General features: G+C 42.1%; 1 protein-coding gene and 1 non-coding gene across 2 annotated transcripts in view; one reads left to right on the forward strand and one right to left on the reverse strand.

Annotated features, from left to right (window-relative positions):
• Positions 1 to 26,791, forward strand: part of PLEKHF2 (pleckstrin homology and FYVE domain containing 2) — a 237,182-nt gene that overhangs the window by 78,598 nt on the left and 131,793 nt on the right. The window lies entirely within an intron of this gene.
• On the reverse strand, positions 44 to 125 carry TRNAS-AGA (transfer RNA serine (anticodon AGA)). Its single transcript has one exon. It is a non-coding gene; the product is annotated as a tRNA-Ser (tRNA).

A 26,791-nucleotide genomic window follows, 5' to 3' on the forward strand; every position in this document is an offset into this window, starting at 1 on the left:
AAAAGGAAAAAAAAAAAAAAGCTGGAAGTGCACCGACTCTCGTCGTAGTCGGCAGGATTCGAACCTGCGCGGGGAGACCCCAATGGATTTCTAGTCCATCGCCTTAACCACTCGGCCACGACTACGCACGCCGCAGGATGTTTTCCCGGCGCACTAGGTGTTACCGCCCAGGCTGCCGCCGCCGCGCGCCGCTCCGCCTCGGCCTGCCGCCCCCGAACGGGCCGCTGCGGCACGGCCAGGCCGCCGTCTGGAGCGTTACAGGGAAACATCACCTGATACACCTGTGAGGGTTATGGTTTGGTATTTAGGGCATGTCTCCTCATGGGGTGGAGTGAAAGACATAAAATAGAGTTTATGTGTAATTTTTTTGTTATATAGTTCAGTATGCTGTATATTGGTCTGCCTAGAGTAAAAAGAAAGGGTTACACCGCTAAATCCTGCGGGAGAAGCCTGTTTTTTTGCATAGATTAGAAACACTTGTGGAGAGAATGGCCCTAGCACCCTTAAAAATAGGTATGCTCCCAAGCAGACATCCCTGACAGCGTTTGGGGAGGCCGGGGCAGGCTCTGCTGTGGACAGTGAGATGCCGGCAGTACTGGGCTGGGGGGTGGCCGGTTCTGGCTGGTTTCAGCCAGGGTGCTGAGAGAAGTGTCTGTGGCCCCGCACCGCCTCCCACCTGGCAGTGGGGTTTCTGGGGCTTTGTGCCATAGTACTGCAGGCCTCACTTGACAAAGAGACAACTGAAGAAAGTGGGATTTTTTTTGGGGGGGGGGGGGGGGCGTTTTATTTAGCATTTTTGAGGAAAGTCTCATAAAACAAGGTCTTGCCTATCACTGTGTTAATAAATCCAGACAAACGTAGGAGGTGTCAGTCACTGGTCTCCCAACGTGTGCTCCGGTCTTCTCTGTCTTCAGAGACAAATGGAAGGTCAGATGTCTCGAGGTGGACACACTGTTAGCATTGTCAATGCTGACGCTTTGAGAGAAATGATAGAGGTGAATGCTGTATATTATTATATTTGATTAGAAACCCAAGGAAGCAATTTAGAGAGAGAGAGAGAGGTCCTGTTAAGCAAAACAAAGCATTGCCATTTCCTCAGGTCAGCTGAGAGAGAAAGCTCAGTGCTAACCCCCCCCCCCACCTCGTTGCCAAGAGCATTTAAAATTGTCAGCCTGTTATGAATTGGGGGCTGTGGTCCTTAACAGCTCCAAGCAAAGCCTCTTGGTTATAAGGTGTTTTACAATTCTCCTGGTATTCCAAGTAATAAGTTGCAAGCCCTGATTGAATTTGCTTGTACTTAAGCTTTTATTTCATCGTTCCATTTTCCTCCACACGCATCACGGGGCTCTGTTAATACCCCAGCCTGTATCATGGCAGTGCTGCTGGGGGAGATGTGTTGGGTAGAACAGTTGTGAGCCTTCCCTGGGTTGATGTGATGGAAGAAACTAAATAGTGTTGATGCTGCTCCAGCTCTTTTAAGTGGTCCCTTGGTCAGGACTCGTTGTCGTGTAGGTAAATTCAATCCAGAAGAAATGGATTTTTGGGTGGAATTTTTACATTCATCGCTTGCAGCTGTGGAGAGTTTAAACTAATCACAATTCTCCCTGGTATGCTATCATCTCTATAATTTGAAAAAGGATCAGGAGCCCACAGGCTTGGAAAATCTTGAAGAAACTCTTGTCCTGAAATACATCATCACATGTGGAAAAGACCACTTGCTGCATCATCTTAAAGGAGCTTAAGAATGCCGAAATCCAGTATCATTCTGGCATTCTTTCAAATGGTCTTAGAAATCTGAGTACATTCTCTTTTGACTGCAAAACAGCTTCTTTCCCTTTCCATCAATCCTGTGGCTGTCAATGTGTCTGTTGCAAGGTGCCAAAAAATGTATGGAGTGTCTATGGGATAATGGTGCCAAAGTCAGGGGTGCCTCAAGGCCTTCTCCCATGAACCCGCTGCAGCATTTGCTCAGTTGAAAAGCATTTGAAATGAAAAAGACAAAAAAAAAAAAAAAAAAGGCACAGACATTTAAAAATCCTTAAACTGCAAAGATTGTTTTTGTGCAGATTGCTGCCTGCTGTTTAGATCCTTGTTGTTCAAAACTTCTGAAAGGCCTGATGCAATCAAAGAGACTTACTGGGTCAAATTGATTCCAGACCAGTCCCTGGAATCACACTGGGGTGAATCTGACATACTGGGCCTTCAGCTAAGCTGTGGCCAGGAGAAAGGAGTTGTGGTCACACCCTGAATTTTGCCCTCTCTTAGGAAATGAGTGAATTTGCTTGTGCAAATAATGTCTCCCACTGACTGCTTGGGGCTTATATTGGTGCAAACAGAAAGGTTACTGACTGCTGAGGGCTGGAAAAGTACAGAATGACCACTTTGATGACGATGCTTTCTTTTTTTTTTTTATACTTTCTCAGTATATCCTTAGGAAGAGAGGACAGAAAGCTGGAAGGCTGTCCTGTGTGGAAGCCATCATGTTCTCTAATACTCAAGCTACTGCAAGCTTTCTCAGCAGTGCTGATAAAACTGGATTTTGCCACCACAGTGATGAGGACAAAAAAACTTCCTAGGGCAGGTTGTTAATTTGCCTCTTCTCTTTTGTCTGGGAACCAAAGAGAGCCTTAACTGAGGTTGAGCAGAGCTTTCCTCAGCCCTCTTCTCTGACTGTGAACTCTCCAGGGCTTGGGTGATAATAGAGGTTAGCAGAGCCAGGGAATACCAAAGCTGTCATTTCCCAATGCTACCTGCTGCCAGCCAGGAGGGAAATGATTGCAGGGAGGCACTCTTCTTTTTGATGTGGTGATGGCCATCTCTTCCCCCAGAAGCTGGGGTGGAGGCAGCACAGTGACTGCCTCTTACCAGGGTGTTCTGCTGCCTCCAGCAAATGTAGAACCAGTTCAACTCCTTGCTCCCAGTCACAGGATATTGCTCTAATCCTGTTCCTGGTCACGTTCCAGTATAATACCATTTTGAGTGACACCACACTTATTTTCCAGTAGTGGTACAATGCATCGACTTGAGCAAATTCAGGCTGAATGTAGATTCTTGGCCATAATTTAACCACTAGCAAGCATTTCTGTGGATGAAATTATTCAGTGTAAAGATAGACTGGGAGACAATTTCTTGAAAGACTGCTTGGCAGCAAAAATAGCAGTCTGTGCAAGATTCCTCATATAATGTTATTTGTTTGTGATGTTGAGAGACAGCCTTGGATCAGAGGACAGTTTAAGCTGGAGGCCAGTTCAGTCTTGGACTTCACTGCTGGTCCTTCCATCAAAGGTGCCAGCTCAGAGGGTTAATTTTCAGTTTGGTTTTCTGGTACAGCTGCCTCACCCATGAGGGACCAGACTGGCATCAGGACTGGAACAACTTTCAGTTACTTCCAGCCTTCCCTCGAATTAATCGTTTCAGGGTTAGGGTACGTGAGCACCCACCACCTGGTCCCTGGGCTACCCAGTTCTCTTGCAAAGGAAGATAATCCTGAGAAGAGCAGGTAAGCGTCCAGAGTGACAATCTGAGCCCTCGCTGTCAGGAGTAAACATACTTTTGGATGTTTGTAGCCACACGTGCCTCATTTTCAAATGAGTGTGACATTGTGGTGCTTAAAAAGGGAAGCAGAAGGTTTTCAGGACAGTATACAAAGCAAAAAAGTACTTGTCTGGGGACCTTTTAACGAACCTGGCGTAGTCCTGAAAACTGCTTATAACCATGACATTTCGATCTCTGTGAGGGCATAACAAACATTGTAAAGTCATTTCTGGGAAAAAACTGTTAGCTTGTAAGGCTGTGTATCAAGGAGATCACACTTCCAAATCAATGATAATTATGTGTAACTTCAAATAAAAATGGTGTTGCCAGGCACTGTGTGGCTTTACTGCACCTGCATTCTCTGGCACCAAGGGTGTCTGTCCCTGTAAAGCAGGGCAGAGAGAGGCACACGGTGATAAAGCAGGTTAATGCAGAAGAAACATCTCATCACAAGGAAAAAATGTTTCCATTTAAAAGACAGAAATAATAATTAGTAGTAAACATAAAATAATTGGCCTGCCAGGAAGAACCTAAGCTGTGGAACATGAATAGTAAGGAGCAAGCGTCCAGCAGAGAGGACCGGGGGCTATTGTGGAAAAATCCTTTCTACTTGCTGCCCATTGCACAGCTGCGGTGAGAGACAAACAACATGCAAGACCATCCTAGCTGAGGGACACAGGAGCTGAAACCAAAGCAGCGATAGTGTTACATCACCCTTGCCAAGGCTGGAAAATATTTTTCAGGGATGATTCTCCAGATGAGTTGTGAGCTGGGAATAACTAGCCTGTAAGCCATGGGGTCATGGCGCCAGTATGCATGTGAGGGGGAAGATTGCTGTTTGTGTGAACTCCACACTAGGATCCCACTCCCTGGCAGGGCCGATTCAGATTTTTCTTCCTCAGACCCCAGGATGATGCATCTCAGAGGGAGTCAGAGGTGGCAGTTGGCAGGGTTGGTGTTCTCACACATCAGATTCCAGGTATACTCCTTTGTTTTACTATATAGCATTTGCCTGGCTTCCTTTTCCCAGTACAAGAATCCTGTTCAGTGAAAATATACGTTAGGCAGAATCACACCTGTGTAACATGAATGCTATTTGCATGCGTGATTTTGTACAGGCTTTTACAGTTAAAATGACTTAGTCGAATGTCAAGAGGAACAATGTCTTTTGCAGCTGAAAGCTTCCTTATAAAACCTCTCTCTAGGAGCTCAATAAATGCTAAAAGGAGATCTTCATGTCTGTAAGCCACTAATGAAGTTTTCATTTGGACTTGAAATAAACAGTTTTTTTCCAGTGTAGTTAATAACAGCAGAGTTATCAAAAGGAGGCATGATTAAGGGCAAAGTGAAAATGAAAAGCTAGAACCCCACTGATTTCAGCGGGGTCAGGACTTCACAAAGAAGGTGAAAATCCAGTCCATCTCGTTGCAAGTATCTGTTCCTTGAGGACATGAACTGGTAGCTCTCCTTGCAGCTCCAAGTCGCGTCTCCCAGCAGAGGGCATTGCAGGGTGATGTTACTGTTATTTAGGACAATCCGGCAGAAGGTAAACTGAACTTCAAGGCGTTGTTTGGCCGGTCTAAAATTTATTTTAATGACCTCCACTGGGAGAGTAGATTATCAGTCATTTAAAACCAAAAGTTGCTGCTAGCAAACTCTGTAGTTGGAAGATAAAGGAATTTTTCGTTGCACTCTAAAAAACCCTAATGCCTGAAAGAAAAAACTAATACCAGAAGGCATTTGCTCTTCAGTGTCTCTGTCACACAGTTTATTTTCCTGTTTTAAATGACACTGTAGGCTGAATTGCAAAGGCTTGTTTCAGGCTGAGATCCTCTTGACATTCTGTAAAAAATAATAAAATGTTCCCTATTAAAATGAAATGTAGAATTAAAGTAAGAATGATGTGAGCAACAAGGAGAAGAAAGAAACAATCATTTGCAGTAGATGTGAATGACAAACATAATTTTAAAAAGGGGATATAAGAAAGGAGATTTTTAAAAAGGCAAGGGTGTGCTGTGTATCGAACCAAGAAGCTATGGGGTACCCAGGTACCCGTGGGCAGTGCATAGCCTTCAATGCCAGGTTTCTGTCTTTCCTGCCATCTCTGCCCCAAGCCCTGCAGCCCCGCCCCCCCCCCCCCCCCCCCCCTCATTACACATCAGGAGCACATCCAGGGGACAGACAAGGATGTAGCTACCATGCAGGGCAGATCAAGTGTCTTCTGACCCTGTCCCCACATCCTGGCCAGTCCTGTCCCATAACAGTAGTGCCAATCCACTTTCTGGAGGCAGTGGATTTACTGTACATGATCAGGTTGACTCCACAACACAAGCATCCTGCTACGTCTCTGTTGGCAGGCAGTGTTTAGTCCAGCTTATTGTGTGGCCACCCAGCAAACTGAGTGGGCATAGGCCTTGGAAGAGGAGAGTGAGGGATTGAGGGGAGAAGGGGAGGCTGAGGGGTGTGTGGAGCAACAGTACTTTCTCTTGTTTAGCATTTGTTTTTTGGCAGGTCACAAGAGGATTCAGCATGTTTGGAAGTCAGTGCTATCATGGTAGTTTTACAGGTGGGGAAACTGAGGCACCCAGGAGATTGTATCCTGCTGGGGCTCATCAGGTAAAATCAGGACAGAAGTACTAAGAGCACTCCCATCTCTCCTGCTGATGAAGTCTCAGCTTAGTACATTGTACACGCACTGGGCTGCACCATATTTATGTGCTGCGGTGAGAAACACTTGCAAAATTAAAAAAGTGCAGGTGAGCAAGAGTTAAAAAGCAAATTCTCCCACCTTGATTTTTGATAGCATCCTCACTCAGGTCAGTTTACAGTGTTAAAACCAAAGGGACTTGAACAGAGCAAAGGTCCTGAATTTGAATTTCAATGAACGATACTGAGGGTGCGGTTGGGGTATTTTATAAATACCCTAAAAACGCCTAACAGGCATTCTGCTCTGGCGGACTTGAAAGGACCGTAACCTTTCCTACAGTTTAACAACACATTTCTCCATAAAACTAACTTAAGAGAAATTCCCTGCATTCCCACACTGAACACTTAGCAGTCTTTTCAAACTTATGATACAGCAGTAAATATAGCTTATAACCATAAAATTAAGGTTATGTGGACTTGTAACTTTTTATTTTATGCTAGCTCTGTGGGCCACTAGCAAATTCTACAGAGGTTACTGTCCTGAAGTCTGCAACGAATTACATGAGTAAAGTAAGAGGAAACAAAATGCAAAACAGAAAACAACCCTCACTCTTTAAACAGACACGTTGGGTGTTTAAGGGGAGAAGAAGGGCAAACAAAGGGAAGGGGAATCCACCATGAAATTCACAACTTCTCATGCTCTACAATTTCAATTTCTTTTAACATAGTTCTTTGTGCTGTACAGGGAACTTGCTAGCTTACATGGCTGTCATTGCACTCATGGGGTGTTTAATGGCTACAGAACAACTCAAGAAAGAGTGATAGATCTCATGTATAATGAGTAGTGTTTTCTTGGAATGCTATCAATGAGATTCTGGCAACCTGTGCCAGGTGAAGCTCAAACATTGTGCAAAATTTAGATGATTTTTACTGTGGTGTACTAAAAAAATTGGTTTCCGTGTAGCTGCATCCTTGCAAATTGTATTAAGTATTGTGAAGTAACAGAGCCCCTGGCTTTACAGAAAACGTGCACTGCTTTTATTATGTGGTTTTACAGTGCCTAGAAAACCTTCGCCTTTCCAGTAATGTAACTGTGAACTAAAACATACTAAAGATAGTCTGCTTTTTTTTCAGTAGTGACTGTAGAGTCAAGGTGCCTCACATTTTGGGTTCCTGAACAGAAACTCTTTAAAGTCCTCTGCTTTTAAGAAAATAGGTGAGCAGAATTTTATAGAAATCAGCCCTTTCCAGGGTAAATTTGTGACCTTCTCCCGGTAGTTCTGTTGTCTGAAAACTTTGGAGGCCAAGAGCCACCCAACGAACAGATTTGTTTATCATGAAAGCTCAGTTTACTGAAATCTCTATCTGGCTTCTGCAGTGATTACAAGCATTTGGACAGCATGGAAATTGGATGCATCTTTACTGACTGAGGCCCTTAGCTAAAAGAAATACAGCCACAGCAGGAGGGGGCTAAGGAAGGGAGCAATTAATTTAGTTTTCCAATAGTATTGCAACAACATGGCCATCGTAATTTAAAAGCCTTTGGAACAGTCTTCTTCGTTTCCTCCTATCCAACTCCCTCAACTTTTTGTCTTGGTCTGGCTTCTGTTCGCTTCACGCAGCCTGCCAGACCAACCCGAGCCTGGCTGAACCCAACCGGTTGGTCCCTGATGTAATCCTGAATGGTGACCTGTGAGGCCGACCTCAAGATTTGCCGGGCGGAAAAAGACCCACTCGGTTTTAAAGTGCTGGCTCTGTTTTGTGAGGAGCTGGCAAAGTATGTTTTTCTTTTTACTTTTATAGCTTGTTCCAAAGTCCATGGAGGATACACAGCTGGCTGGCAATACCACAGCTAATTCCATGGCTGCAGAGTCTTAAAAAGCCTCTGGTGATGATGCTCGAAAGCAATGCATAGGAGTAGTGCACACTATGTAATATGTATGCTGCCTACAGACCTGCGTGCTCTCCACAAATGCACAACATTTGTGAGGTGTTTCATTAATCTGTGATGGAAATAAAGCACACATTTCTATAGACAGCAAGTTCTAAGTGCTCCTGATCTATGTCGATTTTGATTTTACCCCACTGCTCCTTGCTTTCTGTGTCTAATGCCACCGAAAGTGAATGACACCTTCCAAACGTGTTTTACATTTTGGAAATTGCTTGTGTCTGGGAAAGAGCAAGCTGTTGTTTTGAAACACTTTAAATGAATATTCTGATTCCAAATGAATTCATATTTGTCTTGTTTGGTTGTTTATTGATGATAGTTCTGTTTTCCCTAAAGTATATATTTTTTATAGACTTTCTTTTTTCTTCTTGACTTCTGTGGGTTTACCAGTAGTCTGAAAAAGTCTACAGGACAAAAAGAACACAAAATTTACTGGAATTTACTGAAATTTCGTCTAAATCATGACCCGGAAAAGCAGCATGAAGAGAAATGAACAGTAATAACCCTTATGGAACTAATCTCATTTTCTCTCTTCTGATTAAGGGAAGTTGCAAACATAATACATGTCTCTGTAGTAGCAATCCTAATGATAACTCTATGAAACATGGAAACTAGACAGGTCTCCCAAACGCTTGCTGGTAGCTAGGATGAGGTAGTATGTGTTTTCCTGTTGTTGGGTAAAGTCACCCACCTAGTCCTTACATAATGGCCGCCTGTGAGCACTGACATGAATTATCTTACTGTAAGCATGACAGAGCTCATCACCTTCACTCAACTAAATATCAGCATTTCTTAATAACATAAACAAATCAGGACGTCTGCAGCTGAAGTTCACACTCCAGTTAGATTTAGGTACCTAAAACTTAGATGGGTTTTAAGCACCTCAGGGAGGCAGCAGCATCAGAGCCAGAGTTTTGGGGATTTTGCAAATGGCACCTAATTCTTCTTTTAATCTCATATTTCCTCAGTTGCCTGCAGTTCTGCTGCTAGGCAGGCTCATAACCATCTGAGTCCTACCGTCTAAACCAGGTGGGGATCTAGAACTAGGTCTCCAAATGGGAAAGATCTTCTAGATGTTCTCAGAACCCAGCTCTCAGGGACAACATCAATAAATCCTGAAAGGTTGCAACAGAGTCTCCTTTCTTTCACAGGTTGTGGCTGTATCTTCTTTTATGACCCTCCACTCCCAAAGCCTAGAGATTAATGCCCTTACTGAGGATGTGGAAAATCCAGGTTCAGTTCCATCCCTTGCTCAAAAAAATCCAGAACTATTTTGCCCACCCATTTCAGGAAAATGATTTAGTCTCTCATTTGGAGAGGTGTTCTCAGTTCCTCCTGTGGTGCAAAAAAGAAACTGAGACTCAGTTGCTACCATCTGATGCTTGTTAGCTGTTACATTTAATGGAATTATCTTTGAGGTGTTTTTAGGGACATATTTCTCCAAGAGTGTTTAGAGTAATTTTTTCTTTAATTAATTGACAGGAAAACATCTCTGTAGGCCTTGGAGCACTGGCTGGAACATGAGTCCCACTTTTTCCAGGTGAGCATCCCAGCAGGATATGCAGCCATACTTGTATGATTTTCACCTGAGAGCCTGGAAGGATGTCTTGTAGTTAGGGCAGGGAGCTTGAACCTTTCAGGCAGAGGAAAGAACTGCTGAAGTGCTCTATCTGGTAGTCTACTGTATAAAAACACTGATGGTAGGATCCCTTCACACCAGCTTTTTAAAGACCGTAATGATCCGTAGCTAGTTTCTGAAAGAAGGGCTTCGGGAGCGACTGTGGAGCTCTCGATCTTGAGAAGGGTACTCTGCAGCACAAAGAAAGGAGGTTCAGCTGTGGGGTGAAAGAAGGCTGCTGACACCCTATTGCTGCCCATGTTTCATGTTAGCTAGCTCTAGATATATGTCCCCTTGGTGCTGGGGATGCTGGGATCCCTTCCTGGGATTTCTGACTCAAACTACACACGTGGGAAGCCTAGCTGTGGAGGGGTTGTTTCTATTTCAGCACCTACAATTCAGGTACTGCGGCTTTCGGCATTCAGTCGTTGCTGCTTGTATTTTCAGAACCACAAAGTTTTCTGGCTTAGTGAATCTTGCTTGCCCAAGACTAGAGTTCAGATATGCAGCTATTCCTGTCTATCTCAATGGGTTGGGATTAATGAATCTCTTTTCTTTTTACCATTTATCTGGGGAATACATCTGAGAGAAGGTCCAGCTCCATAGTATTTTTATTTGTAGACAATCCAAGTTGTAACTACTGGTTACCTGCAGGACATAACCATGTACTCATTCTGTGGGTACTGCTGAAGTCCACCTGAAAGAGGCATCCATCTTCACCCAGGCTTCTGTGAGTCTCTCCAGTTGGCCCTGGCACAGTGTATGGTAGGAATCTAGACTGGAGTTGATAAAGGGATAAATAAATGCAATGTAGTCCAAGACTGAGGAAGAGAATGGCATTGGATCATTAGCGTAATAAATTATTTTTAGCTACAGGTCCTCTGTGTGGATCACATGATGAGCAATGATCTTTCACTCGGTGCTTTGGCAAATGCTGGGCAGAGCCACTGAAGCAAAAGGTAGTGAGCTGAACAGCTGTCTAGGAAAGAAAATAACTTGCCTCAAGAGATATTACTTTCATAAAGGTAAAATATTCTGGGTTGGGCATTGACCAGGTTCAAGAGCTGTGTCCTGTGTTTGCAAGTGGTTTCCAGGCAGCTAAAATACTCTTAGGATACCTGTGTATCTGTGGTCTTGATTTTGACTTCTTTGTCTTTTTTCTTCCCCACCAATTTCTTCCTTCTTTCCTTTTCTTCCTTTTCCTAAGTACCTTCCTGGCCACAGGTACAGAATTACTCCTTCTTTTTGTGTCCCCTGCAACCCTGCCAGCCAAACAGTGCTCTGAATTCAGGGCCCTGCCCTTAGCCTGCCTTGTCCCCGCCTTGTCGCCACCTTTTGGGCGCAGCACCCCACTGCTGAAGGCTCTGTACCTTCTTACCCACAGGTCCCCGGCACCACTGAGCTCCCATCCCCTTCCCGCACACACTGGCTATTCATCTGGTCATCATCTTCACTTACCCTGGCACCCACTCAGGGCACCCACTGACGTCCACCTCATATCTTTGGTGTGTAACCTCCCAGCCTTGAGACCTGGCAATATTTTGGGGGTCTTATGGAGAAAGAGGGGCAAAGATTTGTTCAAAGAGATAAGACATAGCTAGTGGAGGATGAGGGGCAGAGAAGAGGGAGGAGAAGCTGCTGTGCTTGCAGGCAGGAACGGGAGAGGAACAGGGGTGGCTGAGACGGGCAGACATCTCAATGAGGGGAACATTTTCACAAAGAAGCAGAGTGGGGGGGCCTTGGCTGGTGCTTGCTAACTTCACCACAGGCTACATTTATCCAAAAACCAAAGGGGGGAAAAAGTTTCCTCCAGGAGAAAAACTGGGAGGATTTGCTCTTTGTTGAGACCAACATGTGGGCAGTTTTCTATGCTTACCACCCAAGCACCAAGCTCCTGTATGATTCTGAAGGCAGGTTATTAGTTTTAATATAGTTTTAAATTTGCTTCTGTTATTTGTTTTTACAAATGTCCATGCTATATCCATCATGGGAAAACCAAGACTAGCCAATGAAAGCTAAGCTGCAAAAGCAAAGCTGTCCTATGAATGTAAAATGGAGTTTTATATAATCATGCATTTTATAATCGTTATGATGAATTGTGATTGCTTTCCAGGCAAGAAATGACAATATCTGCAAAACTGCACCTGCAGCAAGGCTGTATTTTCTGTATAATTCTGATGGAAAATGTGAATCATGGATTATTACAGTTTTGGTGGTGGTTTTTTTTTTCTTCTAAGTCATGGGTTTTCCATTATTTATTACAATTCCTTTAGGACAACACTGGAGTCTTGAGTATTAAATGTGTTCATATGCTCTGGGGTACCTGCATGTAGTTTACATGCAATTTATGGAAAAGAAGATAAGTGTTTGAGAAGACTGAACTCTACAGCCACTGGAAATTGGAGGGAGAGAAATTTTTACAGCTAGATCTCACAGTCTGAGTTAAATCTTAATCACAATCACACTGGTATAAATCCAGAGTAACTCCACAGGGAGCTTAATAGGGTCCTGATCACACTGCTGCTGAATTAAACACAGCTTGTGCCTAGCATGTTGCAAGCCAGCCTTTGGTGGAAATATCCTTTGGTTGATGTATGCAAGTCCAGACAAGTTCACAGGCAGGATCCCAATTGTCTTTTATAGTACTATTTTCTGGTGCCCTGCTGGAGTTCCTGGTAACCAAAGAAGCATAATAGAAAGCTATAGTACAACTCTAGAAAATATAGACCTAAGAGAAAAATGTAACCAATGAAAATATTACAGAAATATGATACTAAGATTAACAAATGTCATTAGTCAGGTTGCCAGCTCTGTCTAAATAGTGCTGTAATGACCCTTGAAAGGAAATGAATAGAGTATTTCTGAAGACATTGTAGGAACTAGACAATATAACATTTCATAGGTTGTGTTTTCCCCTTTGTGTGCATATAGTCAGGGAAGAATATACCACATAGGAAAATTAGTGAGCCTAACACATTTAACATCATGGCTATCCCTGGCCTGCTTTCCATAGTTAGTTTAAAATTGTGTCCCACGGACTTGCAGCACTTTCTTTGATTTGCTGCCAATATTTACTTAAGCAAATTGAAGAGCTCATGCTATAGTAGGGTAGAAAGAATGATAAACTGCAAAAGCACGGTAAATGTTAAAGCTAAAATTTTTTCAGCAGAAATCTGAAGAACTTATTCTCATGGCTGATAAATTTAACAGATTGAAAGGAAACCACACGGACACATAATACAGTCGGAAAGTGAAAGCTTCTGATAAAGGAGACAGATTCAAATATTTGCCACACCTGAAGAGATTTTGGCAAAGCATTTTTACTGGGTTCATTGAATCACAGTTCAGTAGTGTTCAAAACAAAAGCTTTGAATCCTAGAAAAAGTTTACCAAATATCCTATGCAAATATGAGAACTGAGAGGCTAAAGTCTCCTCTAAAGTGCCTGCAGCTCCAGTGTTGAATTCAGGATAGAATTTGGCTCATTGTAGTTCTTTTAGCCTATTTTCTTGTTGACAAATTTGTATTGCTTTTGTTTGTGCATGTGTGGAGAAAACCATTGCAGAAACTGTATTTTCAGAGCCATGAGGCACATAATACAGATGATATGGACCAGAACTAAATCCTGAACTGGTACGCTCTAATTTTGCTGCACGTCAAATGCAAAAAAGAGATGCACGATCTATTATTATATGCACAATATATTATTATTTTAAGTACAAAAGTCAAAATAATCTGAAATAGATTTAGTGAGATGTATTCTGCCTCTGGATTTATACTTGCAGGAACATACTGTGTATTTCTGCAGTTACACTGGATAATCTGAAGATATGTATACTATTTAGTTCACATTAAAGCCAGGTGAATATTGTACAAAAATATTTAGAAATGCTCATTTCAACAAAAGGAGGAGCTCAGTGAGGTACAGAACTAATGAAGTCTGGTATCCCATTGCCTTGTTACTTCTAGGTAGAATCTTAGATATTTGACTGAAGCTGTCAGTCCAATTAGATGGTATTCTCAGACCTTTTAATGGTTTCCATTAACATGGTGATATCTAATTACTTTTACTAAAAGGGTCTTTGTGGAAAGGCCTCATCACAGATACTTATGTAAAAAATTTTCTAAGAAACATGTGTTGTGAGCAGAGAACAGTAGGAAAAGAGAGCATTATGAAATCTCTTTGATTTTGCTTCTCTACATAGACCTTCCAGTGATGCAAGGATCAGGTAATATTGCCACCAGGTGGGGTGGGTAAAACCAAATATAGCCCTTGAATAGTAAATAGCATGTAACAAATAGCAAAAGAAAGAACTGAAGTGAATCACTTGAGAACAATCTAAACAGCTGAAATATGTTCACTGACACAGTTATTTGAGCAATTGTGAATAACAACCAGATGAATTAAAGTCAAAGTTTGTCCATAATAATTCACAAAGAGAACAAAAGGCTTAATCCACTAAATAAAACATTTGCTATGAAAAGCTTGCCCAGCTCTAGTTCATATATTGTAAAAGGAGGTTGGCTTAAGATATGCTTTATTACCGAACTCAGATAAGGATACAGGGAAATGCTGCCTGAGGACTTCATTAAAGGAGCTATGGACTATGAGATCTAAGAGTGGCCAATAGGTGAAACTAAGGTATTTTTACAATTTTATGACTTTAGTGTAATAAGAAAAGGATGTAACCAGTGGAACTTGGGGGAGGAGGCAGACAGAGGAAAGTCAACATTAGACAGGGTGTAAAAAAAGAAAACATCATTTGGCAAGCTTATTTTGACTTTTTAAATTGGAAGGCTGAACTACTATGGACAGTGCCTCCCTTCCACCATTATGCAATGACTTCCCCCCTGCTTTCCCTTGGTAGCCCTCTGTGCTGGTGGACACAGATCAACTGTGGGTTTAAATTGGCCCTGGCACTTCATGAGACCTCACCTGATTCAGGTCTGTGAAGTTCCTCAAAGCAAACCCCTGTTTCTGCAGAGTGCTGGGCTATTCCTCCTGCTGTAGACAAACGTATGTGGCTTTACTGTGATAACTTCTTCAAGGTTATGTTGACCTTAACTAGTGAGGCAAGTGGATAATATCCTGGTGGGTCGGGAGGACTTTTTGAGGGTGGATAATGAAAATCCTCTCTCAGGTTCCCTGGGAGACCACAAAGAAGAATGCTCACACACACAAAAAAGTGAGAATGGGCATTTGGAAGGAATGTTCATCACCAGCGTGTTACTTTCTGATGGAAGACTTGCAGGGTGTTAGAATCACTGTAGCTTGCATCCAAATCCAAGTCAATGAATTACAGTGCATTCTCTGCTGAGCAGGACTTCATGCTTTTCAGTTCTTTCACACGCAGCAGTTTTATGGATTTCAGGATATAACTGGGAAGGGATCATAGGTTTGTCCTGAAAATTGCAGTCCTTTGAAATGGGAGCTTTATTAATTTGTAGTCATATAGATTTCATACACATTTGCAAATCTTAGACACATCTTCTGTGGAGCAGTCTTTGGACAGTGTGAAGAGTTCCAGATGCTTAGGGAGTTTACTGATCATACCTAGAGAAAGGCAGTTGCCCACTTGCAACAGCTGGCAGAAATCACCATGAACAAAGAGACACGTACCTCTTTCTTGGGTGGGAACCCTCAGAAGAAGGGTCTCCACTAAACAAGAATCTTTGAGGGTTTCTTTTACAAATTTCTCCCCAGTTCTCTCCCACTTGGTCATTCAGGGGCTCCTGATTCCCTTCAGTACTGGATGGTGAGTTTGACACACAGGGTTTCATTCACAGCAGGATACCTGAAGCACTATAGTTAGTGTAGGAAGTCTTTTTGCTCTAAGAGAGATTGGTATCTTCATTTTCACTTGATTTTGTGGGCAAGTTGTGCGTTGGCTTCTCCAGTTCCCCTTCATACTGTCCAAATTGATCTGTGCATATATTATTGTACTTTCGCAGCTTCCAGGCTGCTTCCATTAAAAGCTGAAAAGGACATAGATGAGCACAGATTCATGGAATAATGGGTCCTGTCTGGTTCCAGATTCCAGATTACCTCTTCTACCCTACCCTGCATCCAAGGCACTCACAGAAACTGGGTTCATGGTTCTGAGGACCAGACAAATCTGGGGAGGAAACAGGCTGGTCAAATGAAAAAAAAAAAAACCACAAACCCTAAACCCCAAAACAGTTCTCCCCAAAATCCAAAGCAAAGCACAAATTCAATAACACTGGAACTGCTCTGTGACCTTTCACAGGTGGGAGTTGAGGAATTAAGGAAAACTTAGAAAACTGAGGTCATGTCTGCTCAGCCTAGACATTAAAGATCCCGTGGTGCTTTACATACTAGGGGAGGATTTACCCCCATGTCCTGACCAAAATGTAACCTTTTCTCCAGAGCAAAGGAGCATACCATACTCTGATTAGAGGCTCTTCTCCATCCTGGAAGTGTCTGCATTTTGCTGATACAGCTTGTGCCTTTGTGTAAACACATACACAAGTCTATACAGAAGGACTTGGGTATTGCAGGGGACTTTGCACACAAAAGCAAGATTCCCATGTTTGTCCAGAGTGTGAACAGGCTTATAGCCATGCCTTATGAAGTATTTTGGGATCCCTTTTTAGATAATCTTCATTATTTATAATTAATATAAAGGGATGGCCAGCAGTGCAAGCAACAACATGTAACAGCTATTGGGCTTGATTGAGGAAATGTTCTTGTTTTACATGAGGGCAGTCCTTTTGACTTCATCAGAACTGTTAGCAGTATTGGTGATATATACCAATATTAAATTCAAGTTGGGAAAATCATTTAGGTGAGAAAAAGAATTTGCAAGTATATGGTTAAACTTGCAAGAATATTTGCAGAGCATAGCTTTGATTTATCATTAGTGTTTGCCAAGTTCTGTGCTAATGGGTCAGAATTTGTCTCTCCTATTTCCTAATTTAAAAAAATCCCAACACAATTTTATTTCATCTTTTAAAGCACTTTGACTCTAGGGATCAAAATAGCTTGGACTTCTACACTAAGTTGTACCAGAGAATAATTTTTGTTGCACTGTAGCATAGACTTTGAATAGTTGCTGTTTCAACAGAAAAATAAAAAACATCCACTTAATGTGTAATTAATAGTTTGGCATTTCCCTAAGGCTTTACCCAGGACCCTTTCTGTTTCTGTTTTGTATTACTGAACTCCCTTGCTAAATATTTCCAGATCATATAGATTTAGATAAGACATGTTCCAGAACTTATAACATTTTTTATTTTGACTTTTACAGTATTTATTAGTGTAATGAAAATAATACTTTGACAAGTCCCCAAATAAATGGTAATATTCACCCCTGGATAGCTAAGTGAAATGTTCAGTGGCTGTAGTCCATGGGTTATTTAACTGTGCTTGCATTGGAGACATAAAAAGTATGACAAAAATTTTAGTGCAGATCCCTTAAAAACCTGTGACCCTCTCCTTTGACCAAGGCCCTGTGTTGAGTAACACAGGAGGACATTGGCAGACATGAGAAATGCCACTGAAACCCACGGAGCTCTCCTGGGGGACAGGAGACCACAGGATTGGGACCTAACCTGCTAATGTGATCCTTTTGAGCACCTTTGTGGCATTCTCCAGGACCACTCTTACCTGCTTCTATGCCTAATAAAAAGGTGTGTGAAGAACAATTTGGTGAAAAATCCGTAACTCAGAAATGGAATAGTTGGGAAAATACCATAAATTCAGATGTCAAAAAGCCAATTATGATAAACTGCTATGAACTCCTGCATTCCTAGCGGTAAAGAATTTCATCCACTTTCACCAATAGCTATGAAATTATTGAGGCCACTTTTATACTTAATACTATATAAATGTGCACTACTTCTGACAAGCATAGAAAGGTTCATTTCTGTGTAACAGATTGTGTGATTAAGGCCTGTAAAACCTTAAAGGCAACATTTGTCATCTTTGTTAAGCTTTTAACATACTTTTGAGACTATTCAAAAACTAAGGAGCCTTTGGAATCCAGGCTGGAGCTTGGGACATGTGTGCATACCAAAAGAAGGGCTTTGTAGAGGTCTCTGGCCAAAATGAGCACATTTTCTCCTTTATGGGGCAGATCTCAACTTACGGCTCCCTAGCTGTATCTTCACAATTCTTTTCCTGGTGGATGCAAGTCAAGTGGTCTTTACCTCCACTCCCTTTGTCACCCACACAGGCTTACAAGTTAATTTTTACAAAGAGAAACACCGGGTCAAAACCAAGAGCTGATGAGTTTCTGTTTGGCAATATTAAAAAACGATGTTTCAACATTTCCCAAACCAAATATTTCTTTTGCTAAATGAAAAGTTTCAACATAAAGAATTCCTTCATTTTTTAATCCCAGCCAAAATTATTTTTCCAAACTTGACTAAAACTCATTTATAAGTATATGCCCTTTCCAAAGTTCAGTTGTTTGACACATTTATTTTTTGTCTAAAAATTGTCAGAGTTGCACCAGGTTTGCTATCCAATGCCTTCACCTCAGCAAGGCTGAGGGGCACAAGGGTGTTTTCCTGACAAAAACACCTGAAGTGTTTCAAGTAACTTAGAAGTATTTTTCTCCTCTTGGTCCTTCCAGAATAGACCACGTTGAATGTACATTCAAATTTTCATTTCCTTGGAGCATGCCCACTTGTTCGTTAACATATTCAAAGGGTTGGATGTGATCTGTTTAATGGGAAGCTTCATAATTTGAAGAAATACCCTCCTGCCTATCTTTTCCCAACATATACTTCCATGTGTACATAAAGGGTATGTATCTGACTGCAAAAACACATGGAGAAGTTTGAGATTTATTTGATATTAATTCTGAGCACGCATTAATTTTTTCTTCAATATGTGGAAGAGCAATCAGTTCCTTGTTTGGTATCATTGCACAGACATTGTCTGACACCATCTGGGAATGATCATAGCATCTATGATGGGAAATCCCATGTTTTTACTCTGTCTTTCCTATAAAAGTGTGAATCTTCACGTGTTAGTCCACACATTACCTTAACGCTTTGCAAATAAATTATTTTTATAACAGCTCTACAGAACTCTGTCTCTTTGCAAAAGCCATGCACCTTGCAAACAAACTGGATCTGAATGTAATGAATCTGAAAAGAAATGAGCCAACTCTCAAATCTGCCATCCACCAGTGTGTATATGCAGAACATCCAAACTTTATCGTCTCTTTCTTTCCTTTGGTTATTTTTTCACTACAGCTACCATCATATGATGGATCAGTGGTGACACATGAAGTACATTTCTTGATGATTAGGAAACTAAGTGGTGGTAGGTCATACTTACCTATTTATGTGTATGAAAAATTAGCAATATTTTTGAATTGCTGAAGGTCTCCTTTTAAACTAAAAGAAGATTAAATATTTCTGATTTAGTGTGATTAAAATAATAAATGTAAGATTAAAGTATGATTAAAAACCTGATGCATGGCCTGCCAATAGAGTTAATATATTACCAAGTCTCCTCCCAAACACAGTTTCAACATTTGTATTGACATGTTGAAAAACACTATTGGCATCTCTGTGCAAGTTATGCTTTCCTTGTTTTGTTCTGGTATCTGAATTCCTCTAGGGATTATGGGGGGAATTTGGGGCTCTCTTGTGGGTAGGTGCAACAGAAAATGACTGGGAAGGGGGTAGAAAAGTAAAAGAGGGACAGAGTAATAGCAGTAAGAGAGGGCTGGGAGGGAAAAAAACGGCAGGTGTTGAATGCCTATTGAGCAGGTAAAGGAAATTTCTTTCCAAGCAATCAAGCTACCTTTCTATGTTATTTTCCAAAACTCTTATTGTAACTACTATTACCTCTAGCCTGTTGAAATGGATAACTCCCATTACTTCAGTGGGAACACAATAAAGTGAGCCCTAAGTACAGCTGGAAATCCCACCTTTTGCATGTTTTTAAGGTTACATGTTCAATTTACCCTGGCTATGGGCACAAAGCTGGAGCACACTCATTTTATCTTCAAAAATGAGAAAAAATTCTCAAAAAATGAATGCAATTCTTTATCTCTGAGATAGTTTTGAATTTTCAAGACACTCTTCTGAGTTTCTAGGTCCTACATATTTTTGTGTCCTGCTGGTTGGAAATATTTGTATCTGAACTAGGGCCTAAGATATGCTGCAGCTTCTGCTTCCCTAAGTTTTTTATGACTTCAGGGTAAGCAGCATTTGAGTGTGTGGGAAACTTGTCCCAGCTGGGCTCATGGCAAGTGGGTTCTGCTTGCTTAGGTTTATCCACGTGGAAGCATCTAGATGCAGCATGCTGTTGATGCAAGAAGGACTTGTAAATATTTCATAACTTGCCAGAGTTACACTGAAAGAAAGTCTTGATTGTTCATCTTGGTCAAGAGCAGGAATATCACAGACTACCAAAAGAAATGGCTTCTTATCCTTAAAACAAATAGCTCATTCAGTTGAGCTCTATGAATAGGGCAAAGGGAAAGGCAGGGTGGAACCAATGAGTCCACATTTACTTAGACCTGGTAACAACACAACTTGAGTTAGCTGTTTTCTAAGTCTAACTGAGGAAATATGATCTAGGGTTCCTCCAGCTGCAGATTTCCTTGGGATCTGGAGTCCTTTTTTTCAACAGCCTTTTCACAAGCCTTGTCCTAAGCCCATTGACTCTGCCTTTGGAGAATAGCTGAGGGCAGGGGAGGGTAAACACATGTTAGGAGTCAAGAAATCAGAATCCTTTTTGTTTAAGCTCACATCTTGTGTTTCTGCCACTTCCATTTATTCATGTTGCAGGCATGTTCAAGGGAACAGCAATACTTTATGGTGCACCCTAACAGATGAGTTGAAATGGGTCTTTTCAAAGAGGGGGTCCATGCAGTGTTCGAACAACAGCCAATTAGACATGCTCTATAGGACTAATTCAGCAAGGAGATTAAAACAGACCTGGAGGCAGCCATAACTTAAGAACATGTGCAGAATAATACAGATGAGCAAGTGGTCAGTACATTTGCCTCCCTTCCAGGTCCTCCAGGCTTGCTCTAAGTATGCTGGCACTGCCAGTTTTTTTGGCAAGCCACCATTTTTGCAAGTGAGCTTGAAAAAGAACACATCACAATAAAAATCTGAAAACACTTGAACAACTGGATGCATGGTTTACCTTCATGGTCTTTTCCCTGACATCCTAAAGCTTGACTGAAATTTCTGAGTAAAATAAAGTGATGTCTGAGCATGGAAAAAGCCAGGAATGTGTCACAGAATCATGCGAGAGGCTTGAGGGGAGAAAACAGAGCCTTTGCTGAATGCTTAGCTACCGTTTCCCAAGTGAAAATACAATGGCTTCTATGCTGATCACAATTACGCTGTTATAAATCTACTGATTACTTCTGTGTTTCCTTGGATTTACAGCATTGTAACCAGCCTCACAGTCTTTTTGGGTCTGCTGCTGCCAAGGAATTGTATTTTCTCACCAAGGCACACTCAGGAGACTTCTCTCTGTGTTGTCACCCAGCAAGTCGTCTATCTTCTGAAGATAAAGAGTGAAGATACAGCATGTCCAATTCCTGCTTCCTTTAATGAATATTCCTTATTTAGTCAGAGTTAGGAACAAAAAATTCATTCTAATTGGCATCGGACTGTGCTTTGCAACCTTCTATTTTGATTTCGAAGTTACCAGGCTAATGCCTGCAGTTTTTGCTAAGTCATTTGACAGACAAACCAACTGGCTTCAACATGAGGCTTATCTGTATCAGAGCTCAGTCACAAAGCTAGAGGGCTGGAAGGGGTCACAAAGTGTCCCACCCCCCATACCACAGCAGGATTCCATGATAGACACATATGTCTAGTTTGTTCTTAAAGAACTGCACTGTCTTCCCCAACAGGTTGAAGCTCTGGTCCACTGCTCACTCTGATCACCTCACAGACTGATAACTCTTTCCCTCTTTCCCTGCATCGCTCTGAAATCTTCTTTACTGCCAATTAATTTTTCATCCTTTCCTCTGTGGCCACAGAGAACAGTTCATCATCTCTGTCTCCAACAGCCTTTTTCATACTGGAAGGCTGTTACCATGTGCCCCTTCAGTCTTCTCTTTTCTAGACTAAACAAACCCAGTTCCTTCAGCTTTTCCCTCATAGGTCATGTTTTCTAAACCTCTTAACATTCTTAGCTGGTTTTTTTTTTTTTTTTTCTGTGTAAAAGGGTAGACAGTTGTTCTGGGAAAATTATTTCCCCAGCATTTGGCCACAGTGGGTCCCTGCTGTGAGATGGTTTCTTCCTTCCTTTGAGTTAATGCTAGCCTGAAGGTCTCATGTTATCTATTGTCAGTCTCTGTGACCACTGTGTAGTGTGGAAAATGAAAGTAGAAGGGTGTGGAAGTATTAGTGAGTAGGGGTAATGTGTGCTAAATTGTACAGATTTAGCATACAGATGACTGATTGATTGAGAAGTCCACAAGTTTCATAGTTTCCAAGAAGCCCATCTCTAGGAATCCCTCTTTAAAGAGGGAAGTTAGATGGTACCCCTCTTGGGACACCCTGGAGGATGGACATGATGGAGTCATGGAGCATCAGTGCTGATGATCTGAACTAAAAATTGATGTTTGCATTGCTAGAGGGAAAGCTTTCTCTGCGGTGGAGTAGAAATGTGTTTCCTCTGTTTGACTTTTCCTCCCTCTGATCTCATGCCAGTGGTATTTCTGGAGGAAGAACTGGTCAGGCTTGACCCAAGACTCCAGAGTTAGCTTGACTCTCCTCTAGCCTGAGTATGCAGGAGTTCTATGTTCTACTGATTTTTGTACCTGAAGCTTGAACCCCTCTTTCCTCTGTTACTCATTTTAATGAAGTGCACCAGAAAATGCAAGGATTATGAAAAGCCTCTTGAAGTTTAGGATTTATTTTTTTATAAACCAAGCGATCCCAGACCTGGGATCCCTTAGCTCCATGTCTAGTCAAAATAATGTGGGATGTTGTATTACTATTCTCACATTTCCTTTCGATGGGGGTGGAAGACTGAAAAGTACCTTCAAATATCTCCAAATCCATTATCACATTTATTCAGCACCATCATCACTTCTTGCCCCTAATTTGATACATCACATTTTCCATCCTTTCTGAGTCTGGCACTGCTGAGTGGCTGCAGCCTATTGATTCTGGCCTGCAATATTTCTGTGACAATCACACAGCAATGACTCTAACGAGTAACATTTGCCACAGTCTTAAATGCTGATGGGAATACAAGTCCTTATAGATTCATCCTACAAATCTAGGGTTACCTCTTAATTAGCCCAATTAATTTCTGCTGAGCTTAAGCCCTGTTTACACTGGCCATGACAAAGGACTTCACCTCTGCAAGAGGACAGAATAAAGCCTACTTCCAGCTGAGATGGCTTATGAAATGTTTTCACAAACCAGCGTGGATAGCACCGAAATGTGTCAGAACCACATTTACAAACTGTGTTCTCCTTCAGGGACTGGAGACCCAGTTCAGAAAAGGCTGAAAGAACCACTTGTGTCATAGTTTACACTGTCAGAGCACAAGGCAAACACTAGCCAGCGGGGTGCAGCTACAAACCAGCCAAAGCCTGTTGGACGCTGAGTTAGCTGGGAATAAGGAAAGCACAAGCAGTGACTCTGCCCTGCCTCTGAGCCCCAGTGGGAGGATTTGCCAAGAGGAGAAGCCTGTGGGCCTGACCAGGAGTGAGCTGTGAAGGAGCCAGTAGAGAGGTACAGTCATTTTTGCAAAAGGTAGTCTGTAGTGGACATCCTTTGACCTTGATGGGACGATTGCATTTCATTGCCTTCCATTGTACTAATGCAAGAGGGAATTTACTCAAGGCTCTAGACATATTCCAGAAAGCCACCAAAGAGAAGACCTTATGAATCCTTCTTCAGTTCTACACCTCCTGGATACATCTGCAGACTGCCTGCCTGCCTGGATCTCCAGATTGATCCTGAATTGTTGCTGATCCCTTTTGCAGCCTGGAAGAAAGTCACAGGCTTTCTGGACCAGGCTGTTCCTTCGAAGTAATTTGTATCTTCTGTTTTCTGTGTCTGAATTATAAATACAGTCATACCCATGTAACATTATCGGCAACAGGGCTTCCTAAAAACTGCAGGGATCCTTCTAACCTTCTGCCATTACCTGATTATTTCTACCAATTTCCTGGACATTCAAGGGTGTTTACTTTCCCATTTTATATTTTTGCAGAGATGCATAGAATCAGGCTGCAGTCTAACGCAGCTATTTAAATAATGCCATCCATGTTCACATAAAAGAGTGGCCAATTCAGGAGCTGCTAGCAGTTCTGCCACAAGCTGAAACACCACATTGTTCATTTCATTACATTAAAGTGCAACTTGCTAAAAAATAATCTTTTTTTCTGCCACTGGTAGGATTAGAACTTCCCTGGTACCTAGCTTGGCAGCAGGAAGGATGGGTTTTTGGATGGATGTGTAAAATAAAAAACAGTTGCTGACGATAGCAAGGCACTTCAGCTTTCTGCCATGAAGAATAGCTTCCAGAATCAGGAAAAATGTGAAGTCTGTGTTCTGTGTTCTTTACCGATCACTGGTGCAGGATGCTATGGTCTATCAGTTGTTAGCACAGACCTTCAACAAATCACATAACTCTTTCAACCTTTCTACTTTAACTGTGCAAATGAAAAAGTAACTGTAAATCTTGCTGACAATTACTTCTATATCTATTGGCAGGCAGTCAACTTTGGCCTGAACAACATGGGAACAATATGTGCAGCACAGCCAATGCCCATTAATTGTCTCTTTAGTTTCTCCTGCAACTTGTAGAGCACATTTCTCCCAGGTGATCTGCTTCTCTAAACATTAGTACAAGCTTGTCTGGCACAGAATGCCAATAATTTATGAGTTAGATTCTGCTGTTCAGTAATATTTACAGTGTGCTCTGATGTAGAGCACATTAGATACTTTAAGTACAGATGAAAATGTAGGAAAAGTGCTTTTTTTTGGTTACCTTCAAGAAGCAATTAAAAATTTCTCATTTTTCTATGAACTGTTTCATCAGCTGACACAGACCCAGAGCCCGTTTTCTTCCTCAGTCGACATACATATATACTCACTAGTGAATGGCACAAGGATACAGTGGAAGCAGCTTCCAGATACTTTCCTCTCTGTGGCATGGGACTGCTCTCTGGATTGCCTTGTCATCTTGACTCCCTAATCTACTGCTGTCCTGTTTAATCACTGTTATTTTAATTTCTGCAACTTCTCCAAGACCTCTCCCACGTTTCTGGGAAGGGCGCTGTGACAATAGGCAGTAATAACTGCTTGGCTGCGATGGATACTTTTCTAGTGGGAACAGTTGACCTTTCACTTTCTACTTCTGAACTAGTCTCTCAGTGCTGAATGCTTTATAACACTTACTTAATGAGCAATCTCTTCTCAGCTCTCCCAAAGACTTAATAGCAGAAGCTGTAGCGAGATTTCCTATCATCATCTTTTTTTTGTTCCAGAGGCATTGCTGAACATGCACCAGTGTTTTATGTAGCGTTGTTGCAGCTAAATCCAAGTTACACACAAAAGCAAATGTAAAGGAACAAATACAGCACGAGTTCTACCTCTTTAACACTTTTCATTCAATTTTATTGTACAATTTAGTCACTGAAAACCCACTGGGGCTTGGAATATGTTAGGCTATTCTAGTCCTGTTAAATGAAGGTTCAAACTATTGTTTAGACATGAAGTGGAGTTGAATTAAGTCTTCCTTACAATTTTAAGGATCGCTTGCGATCTCAGGCACTTGGGTCTGGGGTTTGGAATCAAACTTGGCTGCTGTCTTTCAGCAAAGTCAGAAATTAATCTCATTTTACTATGGGGGAAGCAAACCTCATTTGAGATACCTGCAGTGTATCATTTCCCTCATTAAGGAACCTCCTCTTCATCAGTAATGCCCTTCCTAGCCCTTTAGCTGCTTTCTACTACTTTGTTAGCAGCCCACTCCTTCCCAGCAGGCTCTGGAAGGTTTTCATTCTTCGGCAATGTGTGGCTACTTGCTGATTTTCAGAAGGAAGGCATGGTAATCTTCCTACTGATCATCACAGAGACTTAAGCTAGAGAAAAAAGGTTTCAAGGAAAAGTGGTGGCCAACCTTTTATTCTAATATGGCAGTAACTCTGCCTCTTCAGAGACTGTTGCACTTGTATTCCTTGGTGTTGGTGGTGGAAGTGAGTGTTGTCCACAAAGCAAATTGAAAACCACCCTGAAGTTCATTAAAAGGATCCTGGCCTGCTTCTCTGTGTCTTCTAGCAATTTGCTACTCTTAATGTCTGGATAATGCTGTGCCAGGTAGTGTATTGGGCCTGTAGCTACATCAATTGACAAAAAGGTTTTTTCTTACCTTTCAAACTTGAGTAATCCATCTTAAGCCCGTTTGAAGACCTGAGAACATTGGAAAGGATGGATGGCTTGCTGTTGTGGTGTGTCCTTTTGTGCCCGCATTCAGCTGTAACAGGAGAGCCCTGGTACTGTCAGTGGGATCAGTTGGTGCACAAGCTGTGAGTGAGAGTGAAGCAGGCTCCTGCGACCCTGCTGGTAAGGTAGCAGTGGGCTTACTCCTCTGCATGTGTGGTAGATTTATCTTCCACAAGACCGTGCACCTTTTTCACTAGACCCGAGAGATGGAGTAATAAGAAGTGAAGCAGTACAACGTGTCTGATACCCTGCTGACCCACGCAGCCCAGCTCTGCTGCTGCTGCCTTGCCAGAAGCAGGGCAGGCAGCCCCTGCCCTCGCTGTCCCCTCAAACAGCCCTGGACAAGCCAAGAGGGCTTCTCAGTTGCACCTGCTCTCCATGAGGAGTTGTGAAGACCTCAGAGATATTAGCTAGGATGCTGGAGATATGTCTGCAGCAGCTAGCCTGCCTAAAAGCATCGCATGGGAGGGGTGCTTGGGGCTGTTCACAGCTTTGGGCTGGCTCTGCAGGGATGTTCTCCTGCCTGAAGTATGGCTCTGGGCCTGAGGCATGCCAGGGCAGTGCTTGTTATGCCAGCGGCAACCAGTTCTCTACTAGGACCAGTAAATAAGAGAGAATGGACACAAT

Source organism: Harpia harpyja, chromosome 5, assembly GCF_026419915.1.
Source record: "Harpia harpyja isolate bHarHar1 chromosome 5, bHarHar1 primary haplotype, whole genome shotgun sequence".
In the NCBI taxonomy this organism is placed as follows: domain Eukaryota; kingdom Metazoa; phylum Chordata; class Aves; order Accipitriformes; family Accipitridae; genus Harpia; species Harpia harpyja.